Source organism: Eriocheir sinensis, chromosome 15, assembly GCF_024679095.1.
Source record: "Eriocheir sinensis breed Jianghai 21 chromosome 15, ASM2467909v1, whole genome shotgun sequence".
NCBI classification, from domain to species: domain Eukaryota; kingdom Metazoa; phylum Arthropoda; class Malacostraca; order Decapoda; family Varunidae; genus Eriocheir; species Eriocheir sinensis.
In genome coordinates, this window is record NC_066523.1 from 21,777,203 (window position 1) to 21,795,143 (window position 17,941).

General features: G+C 44.6%; 1 protein-coding gene across 6 annotated transcripts in view; it reads left to right on the forward strand.

Moving 5' to 3' along the window:
- The first annotated feature begins 665 nt into the window (after positions 1-665).
- Positions 666-17,941, forward strand: part of LOC126999038 (ras-related protein Rab-3) — a 108,731-nt gene continuing 91,455 nt past the window's right edge. Inside the window, exon 1 of one of the 6 annotated variants that reach the window (XM_050861395.1) lies at positions 666-1,214. The gene's annotated coding sequence lies outside the window, so the exon portion shown is untranslated. Of the gene's footprint in view, positions 1,215-8,040; positions 8,063-8,377; positions 8,499-8,835; positions 8,857-17,941 lie in introns of those variants that run through there. The other 5 variants (XM_050861396.1, XM_050861397.1, XM_050861399.1 and 2 more) reach the window with 5 other exon arrangements.

Here is a 17,941-nt window from a genome sequence, read left to right on the forward strand (position 1 = left end):
GTTATTATTGGAACATTAGAGGTAAAATTTACTCTCAGGGTTGGACCGCTCGTGCCATTCCAGGTTACCGGCAGGACGTACGTGAGTGGCCCTGGTGGTGGCCTAGCTTTTGGTTATCCTTATGCAGCGGGCCATGCGGGAAGACGCGCCGCTCAGCCATTGGCGGGTGCTGCACAACCCCCCTGTCCCTCCAACTGAACACTCGACGATGCCTCCCTGTGAGAAAATTCAATGCTGGTCATGTTCGTTTCTGATGACAGCCACTTTGCCACACTTGTCTTAGCTGTGAGGGTGACACACCGCGGGTGGCGGCACGTAGCCTTTGGTAGAGACGGTAATCAAAGGTGATGTGACCCTCCTGCTGATACACACACACACACACACACACACACACACACACACGCACGCACGCACGCACGCACACACACACACACACACACACACACACACACACACACACACACACACACACACACACACACACACACACACACACACACACACACACACACACACACACACACACACACACACACACACACACACACACACACACACACACACACACACACACACGAAAGCTCATACACTCACACACTGTTATCTCATCTTTCCGGTCTTTACAGTCTTGCCAACTCGGGTTTTTTCTCCATATTCTTCCCAACACTTCAGTCATTCAACAGAACACAACCAAGTCAGCAGCCGACGAGAACGTACAGCAGTGACGTGTGAGGTACTGGTGCTGTGGGACGTCTTGGTGCACATCTGCCTCGCCGATATTTCCTCCGCACCGGCCACAGTATCGCCTGGCAGTTATTGTTAACATTAATTTGGCAGCCTCTCATATTGACACCCGTGCATCGCCAGTGTGTTCAGGTCTGTGTCTGCGAGCAAGGCGTTTCCAGCAGCAGGTGTTGGGAGCAGGGACTGATAACTGTGAGAGTACCGAGTGGGGCGAGGTTGAGGGCTGTTTGGCTCCCTGGGCTCGGCAGTGTCGCGGAGGCAGGCGGCGGCGAGTGTAGTGTTGAGGTGGTGTTGGATGGTCTTGAGCTCCACAACGACGTCTCGTGCTTAGTGGTGAGTCGTGGTGCCGCAAGAAATAAACCAGGAGCAAGTAGAGGCCCTGAGGAACACTCTTGACACTTGACGCGCCCTGGAAAGAGAACCTCCGACTGCTGAACTGCTGAGAAGATTTATTACACGGTAACGCAAAGGTAGAGCTACCTGTGTGTGTGTGTGTGTGTGTGTGTGTGTGTGTGTGTGTGTGTGTGTGTGTGTGTGTGTGTGAATTTGTATGGATGAGTGGATGGATTGAACAGTTGGCAAGTTGGCAAGATTATATTTATTTTATTGCTAACTTATTGCTAAAGTTTATTGGTTGGAGTAGAAGGAGCACCACAGGAACTACAGGAGACGGTGGAAGTGTTGGTTGAAGGTGGCAGGGAGGGGGAGGAGGTAAATGTAAAGGGTTATGAAAAGGAAAATGAGGAGGACGATATTATGGCGGGGGAATGAGTAGGAGAGGAGGGAGGCACCAACACCTGTGCCCGCAAGTGTCCGCCGAGGCCCGCTACCTGCAGGCCGAGGGGGGGAGGGGGAATCCCTGTATTGCTTCACCTGCTCTCTCTCTCTACATTTTTATTTTATTTTTCATTTTTTTCTGACTCCACACACACACACACACACACACACACACACACACACACACACACACACACACACACACACACACACACACACACACACACACACACACACACACACACACACACACACACACACACACACATAAACACACACACACACACACACACACACACACACACACACACACATGACGAGCACAGGAATACATAATATAATGTTTTCCTAATGTATTACCAGCTCTGTCGCTTTTTCTGCTTTTTCTTCTCCTCTTCATTTTCCTCCTCGTCCTCGTCCTTCTGATTCTCGCGTCATCCTTCATTCTTCTTCTCATATCGAGGTGGATCTGGTATCATTAATTTTGGCAGAGAGAGCAGACCAGGAGCAAAAAAAAAAAAAAAAAAAAGATTACGCTGCCCTCACAATGACTACCGCTAAAATAGTTTCCCTTGTTGTAGAAGTAGCAACAGTGGTAGTAAAAGTAGTAGCAGCAGCAGTAGCAGAAGCTGTAGTAGTAGGAGTATCATTTAATTCTTTAGCCGTCTTCTTGCTTTTGTTGTTGTTGATAAAGTTGCAGTAACATAAGTAGTATTAGTATTAGTAGTAGTAGTAGTAGTAGAAGTAGAATAAACTGTTGTAGTAGTAGTAGTAGTAGTAGCAGTAGAAGTAGTAGTAGTAGTAGTAGTTCATGTTGTTGTAGTGGTAAAGTTTGGAGTTTTATTTGACTTTACTGAGGCTTGTTTAGGAGGTGTGTGTGTGTGTGTGTGTGTGTGTGTGTGTGTGTGTGTGTGTGTGTGTGTGTAAATAGGTCAGCAAGTGTAGAGGTAGAAATATAAACACAACTCGCACACACACACACACACACACACACACACACACACACACACACACACACACACACACCAAAGCAAATAAACAAATCACATATTTAATAACATTTTTTAATGAAAACAAAAGAATATTCGCAGTTGTTTCCTTGTTTTGCTTTTGTGTCAAGTGAGTGGCAGTTTTAATATTTCCACGCCGTCATCTGTCTGTTATCTTTCCGTCCAACGCCAAGTTATTAATGTCGCCCTCCCTGCCTCTCCCACCCCCCCTTCCCCTTTCCCTCGTACCCTCTCCCTCCCTGTCTCCCTCGTTTCCTCTCCCTCCTCCCTGTCTCCCTCGTTTCCTCTCCCTCCTCCCTGTCTCCCTCGTTTCCTCTCCCTCCTCCCTTCCTCTCTCCCTTCTTGCCTTACCTTCCCTCACTTCCTCCCAGACTCCCCAACCCTCTCTCTCTCCCTTCGTTTCTATGTTATTCAGCTTCTTTTCATATGTATATACTCTCTCTCTCTCTCTCTCTCTCTCTCTCACTGATAACTCAATCCCTGTCAACTAGGTTCGCGTAATTACCTTTGGTCTAGTCATAAAAGTGTGTGCGCTGATCCTCACCCTAGCTGATAGGCACTCTCTCTCTCTCTCTCTCTCTCTCTCTCTCTCTCTCTCTCTCTCTCTCTCTCTCTCTCTCTCTCTCTCTCTCTCTCTCTCTCTCTCTCTCTCTCTCTCTCTCTCTCTCACAACAATTTGATGGTATTTTCTTGAAAGGTGAATGAATTTGCGTTTGCTGTTGTGCTTTTTTATAATATAGTATCGTTAGTGCTTTTGTGAGTGTGTGTGTGTGTGTGTGTGTGTGTGTGTGTGTGTGAAGGCCCAGCTGGGAGTCTATCAGCTAATTACCGTAACAAGGTGGGCACTGACGTCTGATTAAGTGCCAAGGTTATGAATTTAGGAACCCCGCCAGGCTCTCTGAAATTCCGTCTAGCGGCTGCACATTACTCCGGTATCTCAGAGCTGTCACTCTAATTGATCCGTCAGCCTCCCTCCTTTATCTTGCTGGGCTGCTGTTATCGTTGCTGGGGGGCTGACAAGTGTTTATTGTATTCGTAGAAACTCTACTATTAATGAACAGTGATGTGGCTAGTTCGGCTGTTTAATTCCATGTTTGGGACTGAATTAGCTGAAAGTGTTGAATTTTCACTAAGTTATGTCTAGATACTACAAACTCAGTCGTAAAAAGTTATATAATAAATCAACAAAACTAACGAACCTCGCCTGGAAAATGAGTTAAAGAAAAGTCAGCCACATTGTTGATGAAGATTAACACAACGTTTAACAAATCCGGCGTAAATCAGAAGCCTCTGTAGCACCTCTCTTTCGGCCACCTCTTTTGATTCTTTTTTTAGGAACAGCGAGTAGCGGGCTTTTTTTATTATTGATACCTTTTTTTGTGCCCTTGAGCTGTCTCCTTTGTTGTAAAAAAAAAAAAAAGAAATTAGTCATGAAAACGATATAGCCTTGAAGGTGTACATAACGGAGTCTTGTATACGAGACATGCCATAAGCTCTTAGGACATTTATTAACAAGTGATACGTTGGAACACTACGATCACTCACACAAAGAATGAAAGGCATGAATCATTATATAAGTGTACCAAGTCTAGTAACCAAAACTTTGATCAGAGAATAATACCTGAACTCTCTTTATTCACTGATCCTCACCTCCATTACGACACAGTCCACCACGAAATAATTCCAGCTGTAGAATTATTATTTGTACGTAAAAACTAGTGGAGCGCAAATGTTTATCCTCGTTCACTGTATGGACGCCTCGCAATTTATCATTCACACCGGATGTTATGCACCGGCGCGTGATAACGTGTGAATTTACGGAGATGATAACTATACTGAGGATGAATAAGTCACATGAGAGAACATAATGAAGAGGAAAACTTGTAACAATTCTAAGAGTATTAACACATAACAGTTTCCGTCAGACCTTAACCACGAGGAGGAGGAGGCAATGGAGATGGGGGGAGGCTAAGCTTACCCCGAAAAACTCATTAGCCTCCGGGATTTCTTCAGTTAAAAGCGTACTTCGTAATTCGTACAAGATATGTCAGTAGAAAAATACATGGAAATGAAAGTATAAAAAAAATGTAAAGTCATCATACTATAGAAAAAAGAAAAAAAAACGCCCGCTCGCCGTGTCTACTGTATGCCTCCCTTCTCTACCATGGACTACTGTGGTGCAAGGCTTAGTAGGACATCTGTTTTCCTTGGCGGCCTCCACGTGCATTACTCCCCGATAGGCTTTGTTCGGAGATTGTCACTAGAATAACTTATGGCACCAGGGCGAGAGCTGCTGGCCCGACCTCTGTGACTAATGGAGGCTCGGGAGGCGTAGGCAGCTGGATTTGACCTGATGCCTGAGGGGAGAGAGAGAGAGAGAGAGAGAGAGAGAGAGAGAGAGAGAGAGAGAGAGAGAGAGAGAGAGAGAGAGAGAGAACATCCGCTCCGCAGGTAACAGGTGCCTCTGATGTTTAACAATAATGATATTAATAATGATAATGATAATAATAATAATAATAATAATAATAATAATAATGATAATAATAATAATAAATAATAGGTGTATTTATTATAACTTTATTTAATACCTTTAAATCCCAGCTGCGTTTTTATTATTATTTTCATTATTATTATTATTATTATTATTATTATTATTATTATTATTATTATTATTATTATTATTATTATTATTATTATTATTATTATTATTATTATTATTATTATTATTATTATTATTATAATTATTATTATTATTATTATTATTATTATTATTATTATTATTATTATTATTATTATTATTATCATTATTATTATTATTATTATTATTATTATTATTATTATTATTATTATTATTATTATTATTATTATTATTATTATTATTAATACCATTAAATTCCTATTACATGTTTTCTTAGAACACGTGTCTTTCTTCCACGTCGCGTCATGGCGGTGCCCCGAAGGGACTTGCTTCCGTGGATTAGCAGTCTTTCATACGTAATCTTCAAAGTGACATCAGAAGCAGGTGTTGCAAGAATATCTTCGTTAGAAATACCAATATTCCGTCGTTTGTTGCGTCATCCATCAGAATCAAGTATTGACCGTTTTGTCACTTTTATTCTGGACTGAGCCCCGACAAGGGCAAGAATAACATCGCTCCTCGGTGGTTGGCAGCGTGCCGCGTTGCTAAGGCTTCTGTTTGGGTGAGGAGCGGGAGTCACGGGCGGAAAATAACAAAAGAAAGTTGGAGTGCGTTAGTTTGTGGTGAGACGAGTGCGGTGTGAATGACGGAAAAACAAGCGAATATGCATATACTGATGAGGAAGATAATGAAACTCAAGATTTACATAATTATGTAAAGGTTGAATTGAATGTGTGTGCCTTCAAGTGTATGTTTGTATGTGTGTATGTATATATGTAGCCTGTGTGTGTGTGTGTGTGTGTGTGTGTGTGTGTGTGTGTGTGTGTGTGTCTGAGTGTTACAGTTCATGTATTCCCAGCGGGTGAACAACAATAGTCTCGTCCATACATCAATGAATGCCCCAGCCAACAGGTAACCGGTCACGTGCCGCCTACACTCCTCGCAGACGAATGGACAGTTTCATCACTGTTCCTACGGGATAATTATTCAGGCTTTGTGATGTTTAATTGAACTCCACAATCGAGCTCTTAATATCATGCGATCAATTCACGAAACGAAATTCCCTGTCCCATTAAATTATGTTATTGCTAGTACTACGTGGGTCTGGGTGTGAGTGTGGGTGGGCGGGCGGGTGGGTGGGTGGGTGGGCGGGTGGGGGTATTTTTTTCTCATTATAGGTCCCGAACTTACTTGTCTTTTTTCTTCCCAGCATGAATGTCGCAGGTAACTTTGGGAGGGTGCGTGAAAAGTTTGTACGAATTCCTTGCACATCCCTGAACGAACTGGCGAGCGGGAAAAATGGATGTTTGCTTTAGAAATATTCACGCGGACATAACTCACCTTCGCGACATGAGCTGATTGGCTCGCCCGAAGCTCGCCTCCATAAACACATGCTCAGGTAATTGTTTTTTCAAGGACCAACATTTCGAAGCTGGACGAGCCATGCATGCTGTTTGGCCTCTGATTAACACCTGGCCATCCAAAACTCTATTCGTAAACACACCTGAGGACTAATTTGGGTTTTTTAATTGCTGAAATTCGAAGGTGGACATTGTATAGTGATGAGCTACGTGTGACTTTTTTTTTTTTTTTTTTTTTTTTTGGGGGGGGGGGGAAATGCTGAAATTCGAAGGTGGACGTTGTATAGTTGATGAGCCCCGTGTGATAATGTTATTCTATTGTTGTTTTGTGGTTGTTGTTTTTGTCATGTGTTGTGTTCCCGCCGCGACACTTGGGTCCCAATTCTCAAACGCTTTCGGCTCCCACAACAAATACTTCCAAAGGCCACAATGGAGGTTAGTCGGGTTATCGTGACTTGGATTTTTTTTTTTTTTCACATTCGGGGAGCAGAAACCTTGTCAAACTATCGCCAGGCTCATAATACTACCCATGGAAATACTAACACAGCCTCTACGAAAGCTTTATCAAATGCGGGTGTCATATCCTGAAGTGTTTGAGAATATGGACCTTGCTGTCGGGTTGGGAAAGGACGTGGTTATGAGGCTGGGAAAATATGCTCGTGGACAACCTCGTTTTGCGCGTCCCCTGAGAGTGTAAATAATGTCCGGGGGAATGACAGAAACAGAGACTTTTTGTGTGTGTGTGTGTGAGAGAGAGAGAGAGAGAGAGAGAGAGAGAGAGAGAGAGAGAGATACGGTAAGATAAGTGTTATCAGGTGGCACAAAGTTGGAGGAAAAAGCATCTTAGACAGCCCTAATCTGCTTCCAGTGGTGTGTGTGTGTGTGTGTGTGTGTGTGTGTGTGTGTGTGTGTGTGTGTTTCTCTCTCTCTCTCTCTCTCTCTCTCTCTCTCTCTCTCTCTCTCTCTCTCTCGCGCGCCTTATCACCTGACAGCTTCTCCTCCCCTCCCTCCACCTGTTATCTGGACGGGATTTATTGCCCCTCAATCTTTCATCTGCTTCTTATCTTCCTCTCCGTCGCCTTCCTGACACTATCTACCTTTCAACACGAGATTTGGAATTAATTGGTGTAGAAGCGACAAATGCCCCAACTTTCGGAGGAAGACGTAAGCGAGTCACCATCCATGACTAATGACAGTCACGAGGACAGTAATGGTTGATTAAGGGCAGGTAATGGAAGTGGTCGATGCCTCACCTGCATGCATATGATTGACAAACAGACAGACAAGCCAACAAACACCTCAGCAACACACACACACACACACACACACACACACACACACACACACACACACACCTTCCCTCTGGCCTAGTCTCTGCCTAGAGAGGTCGGTCCACCCGCCACGTTATTGAAAGGGTTCGACGGGCACCGCGGCCCTCCCGTCGGCGGGCGGCGGGAGGCAGTGCGCAGACTCTCTTCCTCCCGCTCAGTGAATCTCCGGACCCGAGGCGAGGGAGGCCCACCGCGCTGCAGGTAACTCTCCCGGAGGCGCCCTGCAGAGGCCGCGTCCTCGCGCCTCGCAGCCACCCACGGATCTGAATGAATCAATAGACACAAGTCGACTCACTCTCGCCGTCGTGGTTTTAAAGCTGGAAAATAAATCCCACCCTTGAGTGCCAGCTTCCTGGCCCCGGTCAGGTGGCACTCTAGGCCCTGTCGGCCAAGTAAGCCTCCGAATAGAAGGGTGCCTGGCCTGAGCCTGGCTGTGGACGGGCGGCGCGGGCCCTTGCCGGCATCCATATGGTCGACATGGCCAGGTCTGCTATTGGCTTTCGAGCAGGAATGGCGGTACATATTTACCGTGGCGCTGATCAATATTGTCGGCCGCCATGTTTGATGACGTCACGGGAGAGGCAAGAGCGGTTGTGTTGTTAAGTGTGAGTCAGGTCGGACGCGGACCGAGCTAGAGGTTAGTATTCTTAAGTTTATCGCTGCGTAGTGCCCTCAGGTGGCCCTCACACCTTGTGAACACCTGTCCGAAGTACCTGCGAAGCCTCTGGCACACCAACGTCGCCCGCAGGCTGCCGAGGGCGGCGCGGGAGGGGCTAGAGGCGCCTCGCCATGTACCCTGCCGCCCGCCACCTCGACCTGCAGCCCTCAAACTTAATGCTAATGGGAAAAATCAATAGCCGTAATTTCGGCAGGAGTTGTCATGTTTGGAGACGTGAATCCAGCAGAGTGGAGGACCCGCGGCGGCCAGGCCCGTGGCCGAGGCGCCCTCCGTGGCCCGACACACTGATGGAATTTATCACCGCTGCCGAATATAGGTCACCTTCTCTATCCGTGTGTGTGTGTGTGTGTGTGTGTGTGTGTGTGTGTGTGTGAGTGTGTGTGTGTGTGTGTGTGTGTGTGTGTGAAAAATCGAGGGAACTTAACCGAAGATTTTCAGTTGCTCTTTGTTTCATGGTGTGTGTGAGTGTGTGTGTGTGTGTGTGTGTGTGTGTGTGTGTGTGTGTGTGTGTGTGTGTGTGTGTGTGTGTGTGTGTGTCTATAAATGGTCATGTCCCTGTGACCCCGAAATATGGGCACTCTAAGGGCCTCCACACACGCAAGGGACAGGCACACACACTCACCTCGGGACCTTAAACTTGCATCCCCTAGCTTCTCAAGTCTCAGGAGCTTCATACTGGCGTGAAGTCGTCTAAATATCGTAAATTTTAGACAGCGGAAGGTCTCTTTAATATATTTCAATACCATTCAGAGTATCCAAGCACTGCAGCGTTTAATTTATGGAATACTTACTCGACTCTGGAATTACTAATCTCGTTTATTGAATGCGTGTTTGCTGTTAAGACACTCCCGTCAAACACGAACGCCTCCTCATTTAAATTAATTTGGGTGTGGATATTTTGTTTCGTTTGCGTTTCTCCTTGACGGGTGAAGTGAGGCAGGAAAGGAGGATGGAGAAAGAAGAGGAGGAGGAAGTGTGGGCTTGTGAGGGGAAAGGGGAAGGGGCGGGTGTTGAGGGGATCTAAGACTCCCCACGAGAGGTTCCCCGCCAGCTGGCTTTTGGTTCTTCCCCCGCGGATCAACTGGACTGAGTGTGTGTCGTGTGTTGCGAAGAAGTTTACAAATTGTTTGGACTCGGTGTTTTAGGTTTTATTGTCCCGTGTTTGCCTTTGTTTGCCTTATTCGGGTTTTGCGATGTGTTGTTTTCTTCCCGCTTTGTGTCGAGTGTTGCAGATAAGTTTATATATTGTTTCGACTAAGTGTTTCTTATTCTATTCCCCGTTTTTGCCTTTGTTTTCCTTCGTCGTGTGTTGCGTTAGATTATATTACTTTCCCTTTTCTGTCCGTGTGTTGCAAAGAACCTTACAAATTGTCTCCACTCGGTGTTTCTGGTTTTATTCTTCCGTGTTTGCCTTCGTTTTCCTTCGTCGTGTGTTGCGGTTTATTATTTTCCTCGGCGTTGTGTGTCGTGTGTTGCAGAGAGGATTACAGACTGTCCCGACTCGGTGTTCCAGGTCTTCCCTTTGTTTTCCTTCGCTGTGTTGTTGCGTTCTGTGTCATATGTTGCAGAGACTTCTACACATCCTCTAAACTCATATACCCTCATTGTGTTCTTTGTTTTTCTTTTGATTTTTTTATTAATGTAGTGGTGCAATTTTTTTTTTTCACTTATTTGTGTTGCGGTTGTGTCAGGCTTCCGTGTTGTGCCCATGCAGTGTTGCGCAGTGTTTATATATTTATTTGGTGTTTCCTTGTGTTTCGGGAAGCGATGGACAATTATTGTTCGGCTACCAGATGTTCCGTTTCCCTGTGGATTAAAGTTGTCGTGGTGTGTTGCGCTGTTGCAGACGATTATTTTCTATTCTAAGAGGTCCCAGGCCGTGGTTATGTGGTAGAGAGTGTTGGAGGCTGTCGAGACGTAGTGGTGAGTGTTCCAAGCTGTGGTGGTGAGTTTTGGAAGCTGTGGTGGTGAGTTTTGGAAGCTGTGGTGATGTAGTGTGAGTGTTTCAAGCTGTGATGATGTGATGTGAGTGTTTCAAGCTGTGGTGGTGAGTGTTTCAAGCTGTGGTGGTGTGGTGAGAGTTTTTTCAAGCTGTGGTGGTGTTTCAAGCTGTGGTGATGTGGTGTGTTTCAAGCTGTGGTGGTGAATTTTTCAAGCTTTGGTGATGTAGTGGTGAGTGTTCCAAGTTGTGGTGATGAGTGTTTCAAGCTTTGGTGATGTAGTGGTGAGGGTTCCAAGTTGTGGTGATGAGTTTTTCAAGCTTGGTGGCGCGGTGTTAGTGTTCCAAGCTGTGGTGGTGAGGCTTTCAAGCTTTGGTGGCGTGGTAGAGTGTGTTCCAAACTGTGGTGGTGGGTTTCTCAAGCTGTGGTTGTACGGTGGTGAGCGTTCCAAGCTCTGATGATGTGGTGGTGACTGTTTTTGGTTTGTGGTGATGTACTGTTGAGTATTGCAAGTTGTGGTGTTGTGGTGATGAGTAATGGAGGCTGTAGGGACGTGGTGGTGCGTTAGTGGTTGTGGTGTTAGTGGTTGTGGTGATGAATACAAGATGTGGTGAAGTGGTGGTAGCTTCTGAAGCTGTGTTGGCGGTGTGCTTCGTGTTGGGTTGTGGAGTGTCCCAGACAAGATTTTGTTCAGCATTTCAAACTGTGCTGTTGAGTTTCAGGTTTGAGGCTGTGGTGTGCTGCGTGATGGTAGTGTTCCATTGTCTACAAGGCGGTGATCCAGTGTGCCTTTTGTGTTGCAAGCAATGGTGTATTTTTATTGTGTTCCGGTGAATGGGGGCTATAGAGGGATTGTTGTTTTCTTTATGGGGTTGGTAAACTTCCGATGTTATGGTGTTCTTTAGATGCTTCCAGCAATAATAGTTAAAATGTCACCGACGTTATTTAGGATTGTTTTGGTTTCAGGCAATGTAAAAATTGACAGTATTATGGCGCAAAGTGAAGTATTTTGAGAGTTACAAGCGGTAGTGATGTATCCTAAAATATTGTAAATTGTATTGTCGCATTATCCAATACTGCTACATTATTACAGCAAGCAAAGGCGTGTCTGATAACCAGCATCTTTATTTCCTTCAAAAGACAAAATACTCACAACAGTATTTTTGTTTGAAGTTAATTTGGTTTGTAGTGTTTCCTTTCATTTAAAGAGATCTCGCAGAAGACTTAAAAAGATCGTTAAGGCAAGATTTAATATACATCTATACAGATTATCAGTTACTGTAATGGTCTCATCACTTTAAAAATTAAAACGTAATTGAGAGAGGCTATTCCTTAAAAAAGCTGAAAATATTCCAGATTATATATTTTTTCTAACTGATATTGGAGAAGTCTGTCGCAAGATTTTTACATTCACCGAAAAGTCTTCAAAGTTTTGAGTTAGAGGAAGTTTGTTGTTGGTTCACTCGGCATATCGAGGAGGCGACCTTGACTCACATCCTTCAGTGGCGCATAAATGTTTAATTAGTCATCGAGGCAGGTTAGAGGCACCCCTGGGACCACTAAAAGACACCCAACACGCCCTCCAAAATCCCGCCCGCCCTTCCTCTCTTCCTCCCTCCCCCCTCCGTGCATTCATCCCTGCCTCCCTCCCTTCACGGCAGCCCGGCGCCTCGTGAAGCTTGATTACAGCTGACGAGGAAGTTTCACACCTGTCAGAGAGAGAGAGAGAGAGAGAGAGAGAGAGAGAGAGAGAGAGAGAGAGAGAGAGAGAGAGAGAGAGAGAGAGAGAGAGAGTAGCTTATAGGTGTTCATGAGAGTAGATGGGAAGAGGTGGGGTGCAAGTCTAATGAATCTTAAGATGGAGTGCCATAAACAAAATCGTAGATACGCATTTTACTCTTCCGTCACACTTTTCAGTCACTTTGTTCAAGGAGCAATAAAATCAAAGCTAAGAACCGGACGAGGAAAGAGAGTAAGAAAAATAAAATTAAAAAAAGAAAGCAATGATGAGTGCTCCCTCCGCTCTACACCTACACTTCTGAACGGGGTCGAGACAGTAAGACAGATAGGCAGACAGACAGACAGACAGGAAGACGGGTCCAGAGTAAAAAGACTAATAACTGGACACACCAGCGACCTTCTACATACATGATAGGAAAAGACTGGTTCAGGTAACAACGACATAAATAATAAAAGTCAGGTCAGGTGACATTTCCCGTTACGCGTTCAGCTTCGCAGTTTTTACGTAACGTTGATTAGAAATGCCAGCCTTTTTTTCGTTTATCTAGTGAATGCAAAGAACGCTGTCTATATAGGAGTGCTTTTTGTTTTCTTTATCATTCGTCTTGCTCCTGACAGATAAGAGATATTTGCTGTGTCTATGAATGTATGTATGCCGCAGTTTTCCTTAATCTTATCAATTTTATCTGCCTCGCCTTTGTCCTGACCGAAAAAAGTACCAGCTATGTCTATGTATGTATGTTATTGCTATGTATGCCGCAGTTTTCCTTAATCATATCAATTTTATCTGCCTCGGCTTTGTCATGACCCATAAAAAAAGATAATTGCTATGTCTATGTATGTGTGTATGTATGTTATTGATATGTATGCCGATGTTTTTCTTAATCTTATCAATTTCATCTGTTTCTCTAAGTACATAAACCAAATATTTTTTTCTCAATTATTCGTCTTTCTCCTGACAAATAGAAGACCAATATGACAGGTTTTTTTTTTAATCTAATCAAGTTTTATCTACTTCTGAAGGCATTAACCACATATTAACCGCTCCATTCTATTTTTCTTTTCGTTTTGCTCCTAAAAAGTAGAGTTCATGCCATATGCTATTGCTGCGCGTTGTCTCGGTGCTCATCTCCGTCACATAAAAATCTCACAGTCGCTCTCCTTTACTCATCAATTTTCTCTTTTTCGTGTTGGCGCACTGCTGCTAAAAATGACTTCCTGTAGCACCGGCAGTTCAGCTTCAAGAATACATTTGTGTGAGCTACGAAACATACACATGCAAATCAGCTCTTAGTGGCAAGCGTGTGTGCACCACCAGGGACACACACACACACACACACACACGCACACACGCACACACGCACACGCACACCTCGACCCTCTGGAGTGTTTGTCCCCGTCGCCCTGTGCCGCTGGTTCCCCTGATGAAGTGTTTGCGAGCCTTCCTCAGAGTGTGCTTCGGCTGACCTTTTTTTTTTTTTTTTTTTTACTTCGTCCTCTCAATTTTTCTTCATATTGTTGTTGTCTTCTAGTTTTTGCTGTTCTTATTGGTGTTATCATTGTTTTTGTTGTTGTTGTTGTTGTTGTTGTTGTTGTTGCTGTTGTTGTTTTTCGTCTTTTTTCTTTTCCTCCTCGTTTTTTTCTTCATCTTCTTCATATATCTTTCTTCTTCCTCATCTTCTTCCTCATCTTCTGTTTCTTCTCATCTTCTCCTTCTTCTGTTTCCTCTTTTTCATACTCTTTTTCTCCTTTTCCATCTTTTTCTTCTTTTTCTTTTTTCTTCTTTCTCTTCTTCTTCTTCAATTCTTCTAATATTAAAGAGAAAGAGAGACAGACAGACAGACAGACAGAAACAGAGACAGACAGACAGACAGACAGAGAAACAGAGACAGACAGACACACACACACAGCCAGAGGACAGACCTACAGAAAGCGAGAGTCAGACGGACAGGTAAGGTTCATAAGTTTTATTAGAGGTGATCCGTTTCCCTCCCTAAGAGGGCGCTTTATGACTTCCGTGCGTCGCCTATCAGCCTTGTTCTCTCCGTGCAGACGCTACGATGACATTTAGAGAGCCTTTACGATATATAAATCACAGCCAAGCACCACCTGAAGAGAGAGAGAGAGAGAGAGAGAGAGAGAGAGAGAGAGAGAGAGAGAGAGAGAGAGAGAGAGAGAGAGAGAGAGAGAGAGAGAGAGAGAGAGAGAGAGAGAGAGAGAGAGAGAGAGAGAGAGAGAAAGCAAAACTGTAAATTCTCGAACAATCCTTTCCTCGAAACTATAGATGACGTGCTCTTCAGTCTAATAGCAAGCAGGAACAAACAATTAGCCCGCTGACTCGATGCTTTAGCCGCGGATATGTGTGTGTGTGTGTGTGTGTGTGTGTGTGTGTGTGTGTGTGTGTGTGTGTGTGTGTGTGAGAGAGAGTGAGAGAGAGAGAGAGAGAGAGAGAGAGAGAGAGAGAGAGAGAGAGAGAGAGAGAGAGAGAGAGAGAGAGAGAGAGAGAGAGAGACCAGATACCTGTTGACGCCTCCACTTCAGTCCATTACTCTTCCTCGTCCGCCGAATCATAATACAGTTGGAAAAATAACACTCCATCAGGATTAGGGAATATTCCGACCCCGGCGAAGCGCTCCATCAGTTCCCCCCCCGGCCTGCGTTGGTGCGGCAAAAGATAGATTCGTCTCTGGGCTCTTTTTCCCTCTCCTCGGGTTCATCAGCGAGGGACAGAGAGAAGGATTCGTGCGTCGCCATGCTTGTGATGTGGATCGAGTGTGAATGGAACCCGAATCATTTATTATTTACTGAGAGAGAGAGAGAGAGAGAGAGAGAGAGAGAGAGAGAGAGAGAGAGAGAGAGAGAGAGAGAGAGAGAGAGAGAGAGAGAGAGAGAGAGAGAGAAGGATAGGTAGAGGAAAGATGGTAGCAAGATGGAATAGAAAATAATAGTAATAGGCGTATATTCAATGAGAGAGAGAGAGAGAGAGAGAGAGAGAGAGAGAGAGAGAGAGAGAGAGAGAGAGAGAGAGAGAGAGAGAGAGAGAGAGAGAGAGAGAGAGAGAGAGAGAGAGAGAGAGAGAGAGGTTGGGGGAGAGACAATGCCGAGGGTTGTCTCTGCTCATTACGCGGACAAACTGAAGTCAAGTTCCTAATGGGTTACTTGTTCCTGGAGATCTTTGTCTGTTATGAATGTTGTTGTAGTTGTTGTTGTTTGTGTTGTTGTAATCTATGTTCCTGTTCATTGTTTTCCTCATTACTAACAAGAAGACGACGTGTAATAGTGATTTTTTATATCTGGTAGAGATAGTGTATCATCCTCAACAGCGGTATCATCTTCCACTACCCATCACCATTATCACTATCATCCTCATTAACGTTATCTGTATCAGCCTTACCCTCACCATCGATCGTTTTCATCTTCGTCGCCGTCAATAGAAACGTCTCAGCCATTATAATCATTGTCCCAGTCGTATTTCTCATGAGTGTCAACATATTCACTCTCAATCACCATCTTCACCATCATCTGCATTATCAAAAACACTATCTTCATCTAATTTGAGCCCTATTTTTAGGGGGGATCTTCGTTATCAGTAGTAATCTCTTCAATTTTAAGTCTCGCCATCATCATCACCATCATCATCATCATCATTGTTATCTCCATTATCATAACCATCATCATTATTAAGTTGAGTATCATTTTTATTTTTTAGGGTTTCGTTATCAGATACAGTCCCTTCAACCCTCAGTCTCATCATCATCATCATCATCATCATCATCATCGTAGTCATTGTTATCTGTTATTTAAGCCACCATAATCAACTTCAGCATCTTTTTTTTTAGGATTTTGGTGTCATTCACAGTCCCTTCCACCCGCAGTCTTCCTATCATCATCATCATCATCATCACTGCTATCTTCATTATCAAAACCATCATAATCAAGTTCAGCATCTTTTTTTTAGGATTTCGGTATCAGTTACAGTCCCTTCCACCCGCAGTCTCGCCCTCATCATCGTCATCATCATCACCGTTATCACGTTTAAGAAATATCGATCTGCTATTGATGCCTCGCCTCGCCGGACCCACACCAGCAGCAGCGGCGTGGCTTCCCGGGTGTGCTGTAGGTGATGCGGGAAGTGTATTAAAGGAGCCACGTCATCAAACTTTTTTACAGCGCTACGTTTAATTAGGCCACGCGGGGATGAGTCACCGTTGAGTATACACCTGCGCCTCTCTCGCACACCAGTTGGCGGTAGTGGGTCACGGCGTTCATTCATTGGGGGATCAGATATATAAAACATGACACATAAATTATACGTTTGGGGGAGAAGGAGGGTGGTTTGTGCGTGTGTGTGTGTGTGTGTGTGTGTGTGTGTGTGTGTTTATAGGACAGGAAGCAGCTAAAGGGCAAAAACTTAATAAACAATAAAGCTGCTCCTTTAAAAAAAAAAAGAATAGAATAGTGTGGCCAGTAGAAAGGTCAATATCGGAAGGAGAGGTGTTTAGAGGTGCTGTGTGAGAGGTGAGTGAGGTGTGTGTGTGTGTGTATGTGTGTGTTAAACTGAGTACGGCAAAAAGTTAAACGACTTCAAAACGTGCTCTATTTAATCAATGTGTGTACGTGCGACCTTGCCCACGCCCGTGATATGTGTGCGTCTCCGGCCGTATGTGAAGGGTGGGCTCCGGGGACGCATTACCTGGCCCTCACCTGTGTGACCTGTGTAATTTCCCCGTGATTGTATCGAGCTGCCGCGCGGGTCTGGTATGCCTGGCGTGCAGTGCTGGGGCTGGCCTGACGGAGCTTGGGTTGGTATTCTTAGACAGTTTCGACTTTCACATAACTATTTCCAAAGGCCAAAAATGAGATCAGTCGGGTTCTAATGAGTATTTTTATAGGTTCATGCCACAGAAGAAGGGTCAAACTACCACTGGGGTCAATAAATTACCCCTGGAAATGCCCGAAACTCCTACGAAAGCCTTGTCAAATATGTGAGTTTGGGCCCAGGAATGTTTAAAAATATGGCCCCGGTTGGTATTGTCAGATGCTCCCACCCCTCACACACACTATTTCCAAGGGCCAAAAAGGAGGATAATCGAGTTCTAATGAGCGTTCTTTTAGGTTCACCGTACAGAAGAAGGCTCAGACTACCACCAGGGTCATAAAAGAACCCAAGGAAAGGCCCTAAACTCCCATGAAAGACTAGTAAATTACGTGTTCTTGGGCGCAGAAATGTTTGAAAATATGGCCCTTACTCCATTACTGTTATACAAGACAAGCTGTCCCTACGTGTGGCGTGTTCTCTCTCGCTGAAAATATCCACGTTTCGGGTTCACGCTTAGCAATTGTGCTTTGTGTGCGCGATATACAGTAATACAACCACATTGCATTTTAGCCTTGAGGTGTGTTTATTGCTTCTTATTTGCTTCCTCCCTTCCTCCCCTTTCTTAAAATATACTCGTTTTGCGTTCACTTGTGGTCGCGATATACAGTAAGAGAACCATACTTCATCTTAGTCTTGAGGTGTGTTTATTGCTTCTTATTTGCCTCCTCCCTTCCTCCCCTTTCTTAAAATATACTCATTTTGCATTCACTCTTTGCCATTGGGGTTTGTGTTCGCGTTATACAGCAATGGAACCATATTTCAACCCAGGCGTAAAGTATGTTCATAGCTTCTTCTTTGCTTATCCCCATCCCCGTCACTGAACGACCCTATCTGTCTCATAT